This window comes from Odontomachus brunneus, unplaced genomic scaffold (assembly GCF_010583005.1).
Source record: "Odontomachus brunneus isolate Ranch 3 - 2012 unplaced genomic scaffold, Obru_v1 Obru_scaffold_228, whole genome shotgun sequence".
In the NCBI taxonomy this organism is placed as follows: Eukaryota; Metazoa; Arthropoda; class Insecta; order Hymenoptera; family Formicidae; genus Odontomachus; species Odontomachus brunneus.
Window position 1 is genome coordinate 4,026 of NW_022639678.1, and position 5,475 is coordinate 9,500.

Genomic DNA, 5,475 nt, shown 5'->3' on the forward strand with positions numbered 1-5,475 from the left:
CTTTTCTAAATATTTTAATTAATAATAATTTTTCACTGAATTTTTCTACTCTCTTAATAAAATATTATCGAAATATTAATGAAATTATAATGAAATTTTAATGAAATTGGGTCAAAATTGTGAATGCTTTTCAAACATATTTCAGCAAAAGTTCATTATATTTTCAATGAATTATTTCCATCAGATACAAATATCTCAATTGAGATCTTACATGCGAAATTTTGCGGAAACCTCAACTGAGAATTCAATTGAGAATTTAATTGAGAATTCAATTGGGAATTCAATTGTGATCTCAATAGAAATTTTTCAGTAGGGAACACTCTTCTCTAAAAGCTCTTTCTTTTATGCACCCAATACACAAGCTTTTATGCACCCAATACACAAGCAATACACAAAGTTTGAAAAGTTCATCAGAAAAGTAGCAAGAGCCTATTTTGGAAAGAATATCGGCAACGCGGCATTTACATTTACGTAATGTCTATTTGTAAGAAAATTGAAATGTCAACGTAACATACACACTTGTATAACATTTGTGAAAAGATGATAGCGGTATCATGTTAGGGCCTATTTAACGATCGTCTTTATTCCATAAGTATCTATGTTTACATAAATTCGATATCGTTGATAAATGATGATAAAGTTCTTTATTTTTTGATGATCGCTCTACGTTATCGACGCTTATCAAGTTTGTCGCTTAGTCCGGCATCTCCTTAAGGCTGCGTTCAGATTCCCCACCCGGGTGTATTCTATTACTAGAAGTGCTATAGTATATGTCACATATACTATAGTGTTTCTAGTAATAGAGTGCACCCGGATGAGGAATCTGAACGCACCCTAAGGAGTGGAGTTAGTCGGCGAAGTGGTTTTACATATTATAAAAATATATTATTTCTGAATGACCACATTAAAAAAAGAAAGTATGTTTATGGGCGGTATTCATAGTCGAGTCTCAAGGCTATACTTAAGATTGTCTTAATAAAGATCATCTTATTTCGTGAAGATCATCTTAAGACCATACGTATTCATAGTCCATGAATAAGATTGTCTTTAGATATAAACAAATTCTTGAGAATATCTTGTTTTATATAAGACGATCTTTGTAAAATCCGTGCTTAAGTTCATGCTTCTTTATGTTCGGGTATATTCGGAATAATGCTATTAGAACAGCCAATAGGAGAGCGAAGTTGAAATAGTCCTAAAAACACACAATGTTATAATTTTAACATATATTATTTGTGATATTATATTTGTGATACTATATTATACGATAAGAATTGATTTCGGTGCACGTTATTATATTATTATATCATAAATATTTTAATTATTTTAAAATATAGTTTTATCTTAAAATATGTCTTAATCGTTTTTAAAAGTTTTTACATAACCTAAAGTTTTCAGAAGGAGAGAGAGAGAGAGAAAACTTACAATAATTGACATAAATGTAAGTAGTATATTATATTATAAAAATTATGTGAAAACGGTAAAGTCAATACAAGTTAATTTATATCTATATATCTAAAAATATTGTGAGTTTATTAACTATTTAATATAAAATTATAGAAATAACTTACCCAGACAGCACAAAATATTTATAAAATATTAAAAAAAATCTTTATCATAAAGATGTGAATAGTTTAAAAATGTTTTCAATAAATATTTTGTAAATATTTAATTAACTCATTGTTTACAATAAATATGCTATTTATCTCTATTATATCATAAAAAAATGTAACACAATATTTTTCTTTTACAACCGTAAATCATTTTTCATTATATTTTCATATTTATATTTACATTTTTATATTTACATATTTATGCAAACTATTTGTTTAAAATATTTATGAATCTTTCATATAAATATTGTTTTATTAATGCGTGCTGTCTGGGTTTCAAGTGGTTTCAGGCTCATACATATCAAATAGTTAGTTATTGGTAATATTTCATACCATATGTTTCTATCTTCCATTTTTCATTCTTGTAGATTAACTGTTGACGTTTTTCAACATACAAAGACGATAAATTATTCTGTGAAAACCACACATGAACAGACTGTGAAGAAAGGAAGTCTTTCTTTTACAATAGCAACGAAAAGTAGACATTACACGCCAGCAGAAAAAAATGTATTCTTACAAATTTTAGGAAAATATAAACATATTATTGAATGCAAAAGAAGTGCTGATACGCTTCGCAATAAAGAAGCAGCATAGAACGAGATTTGTGATGAATTCAATAACTCCTCCTTGATTATACAAGATGTAAGAATGAAATTTAAATATTATATAATTTTAAATAAGTTAATTGATATATTACATTTAATTTGATTAATAACATTTTTAAATTTTATGTTTGCAGAGAACTGTACAACAGTTAAAAAAATTATGGAGCAATTTAAAGCAAATACAACGAGATGCATTAACAAGAGAAAAGCAGACAAGATTTGCAACAGGTGGAGGACCAGAGGAACTATCCACAGATATTGATCCCGATATCGCTATGATAGCACCAAATTTAATGACTACAGCTTTTATAATATTTACATCCAATATGAATGACAAAGAAATGGAAGGTAATTATTTATGTATTATTAATTATATAATAAGTACTTTATTTCACAATATTGCTTTAATCATTAATATAAACGATCAAATCTTTAAAAAATTTTATTACATATAAGCATGAACAGTACTGAACAATTTATGAAGGTGATTGAAATCGATACACCTAAAGAAATGGCAAACAATGAAATAGGATCTGAAGTGTTACCTAATGTGTTACTTAATGTGTTAGCTGCCAAAGGTTTGTAATAGCTTGCTTACAAGGAAACCCACACAAGGGTTCGCCTCCGAATTTCCTGAACTTGTAATATGTTGTTAATATTAATATTAACAAAAAAATTTTTTTTTAATAATTTCTGTAAAGTACTTTTCAAACCATTAAACTTTTATTAACAAAATTTTTTTGTATCTCTTACGGTTTTCATTATATTCCCTTTGATTGAATAAAGCCGATTTTTTTCAAAGGGGTATTTCATCCTCTAAACTTGCGAAAGGGCACATATAATAAAATACGTATCTGTTATTTTGATCTAAAGTATAACATATTACAAGTTCATGAAAAAAAATTATAATATGGATGAAAAGTTATTGTTACATTTCAAGTTACATAACTGCAATTAACATATAAACTGCGAATGAAGTATCTTCGTTAATCGTTTCAAGCTATATATTTGTTTGTTACAGAAATTGTGACACAAGATGAAAATGAAAATAATAGAAAAATAAAGATAAAGAAGTTATCTTTAGAAACAGAAATAGATTTAAAAATATTGAGGGTGCGAAATGTTATAGAAAAAGAACAGCAAATAGCACAAATACAAGTGCAACATGAAAAAACAGTTATTGAAATTAAAGAGGCACACCTGAAGGAATTAAATCAATTGGAGTTACGTGCTTCTCTGGCAAAGGCTAAATTAGCAGAGTTACTATTGAAAAAAGAAGAAAGCACCGTTCACATTGCTAAATAATTTTTATCTAAAATATAAAATATAGAATTTTAACGTTTATAATGTAAAATGCACTACTTAAAAACTTGAGACTGAATAATATATAAAAAAGTACAATAAATAGCAAGCAGTATTGTAATAGATACATTTTTAAATATAGATACAAAAGTATCTATATCTAAAAATATATATGTTACAGCACTGATAGCAAGAAAGAGTACAAAATATAAAACAAAATATACATATTAAGGTATATTAATATATTAAGTATTTAATTATTTGTTTAATGATTTGTTTAAAAATACTTGTTTAATGATTTGTTTTACAAGCGTTTAATGATTTGTTTTAAAAATACTTATTTTATTTTGTTAAAAAATGAATACATTAAAATATCTTTATTTCAGTTTTAATAATTTTTCTTTTAACTTATTATTCAATTAGTGTATAGTATTAGTATAGCATATTTAATATCTTTCAGAAATTTTCTTACATTGTTTTTATTTTGTCATGACGGGATATTTCATTTGAAATACAAGGAAGTTACATATATACCTATTATATAGATATAATAGATATAAGAAATATATGTATTAATTTATATTTTTTTATTTGTCAATATTGTAATTTGCCACTGGTTTATAATCGGAAAATAACAAAAGTTACATTATAATTACTGAATATCTTTATTGAAAAACATTATATTTGTAATTACCTATTAGAATACATAAATAAATGCAAAAGTTATTAACATGTATACGTATTACTTTCGGCTTCCGTTTCTTCTTCTTAAATCGGCGATTCAATTATACATTTTTCTATCGGTTGAATAAACGTTCAATCAAAGCTTGTCTTATTATAAACCCCTCTCCTGGTTGCCAATGCGGTGGATTTACTGGCATTTCTTCATATTCTTCGTCTTCATCTTTAAGTATAAATGCTATATTGTGTAATACTGCACATGCCACTACAATAGCTGTACAGCACACTAATTTTGTGCTAAGTCCTCTGGATAAACAAGGAAATCGTCATTTCCATATGTCATATGTTCGTTCTACAATTTGCCTGGTTCTTCCATGAATGACGTTATAACTAAAATAATATTTAATACATATTTAACATAACACAATAACATTTTATAATTATAGATTCAATATGCTCACACAATTATATATATTTAATATCAAAAGAAATAAAGTTACGTTAGTTCCTCATCTGTTTGAGGATTTCCTATAAGTATCAAAACAAATGGAAGAGCAGGATATCCAGAATCTCCAACCAATTTTCCATTTAATCTACCTTGTATATATTGTGCATATATCCTTGAATTTTGGAAGATTCTGCTATCATGTTGGCTACCAGGATACTCAGATACGATATCTAGAAATTCCATTCTTGGTCCAACTACAGTCTACAAAAATCATTATGAAATGTCTTGAAAGCAAAACTACTGTCAGTCTACAAAAATCATTATGAAATGTCTTGAAACCATAACGAATTGTTAATAACTACTTTAAATATTTATGATATGTAGTGCCTACCTTAGAGTTTAACTAATTAACTTTGAGCTAATTTACATGTTTTCATGTAAAAACAAGTTTGAGAGAAAATTGTAACTTTTCTCTGAAAATTAAATATCAAGTGTATAATACACTTGTAGAAATCAGTAATATTGAAATTTATTACAGTCTGAAATAGTCACTACATTCTAAATATCGTATTATTATTAATTATGTACAAATACATACCTGTACATTTAACGAAAAATATCCTTTTCTATTACGATAAATTTCGTCAAGACCTTCGAATCTTGTATATGTTAATCGTATGTGTGTACAGTCAATTGCACCATCAATTCCTATCGCACCATTACCATATCCAAGAGTTCGGAATAGTACCCAGTAAGCAAATTGAGCGCAGACTGCGCGCAGATTGGCAGCAAATGTGATCAAAAACCCACAGCAAAACCATAGCTA

The 5,475-nt window shown here is 27.0% G+C and overlaps 2 pseudogenes; one reads left to right on the top strand and one right to left on the bottom strand.

The window, feature by feature from the left end:
• The first annotated feature begins 1,809 nt into the window (after positions 1 to 1,809).
• Positions 1,810 to 3,621, top strand: LOC116852477 (annotated as a pseudogene).
• Positions 3,622 to 4,092: 471 nt separating this feature from the next.
• On the bottom strand, positions 4,093 to 5,365 carry LOC116852476 (annotated as a pseudogene).
• Between the last annotated feature and the right edge of the window lie 110 nt (positions 5,366 to 5,475).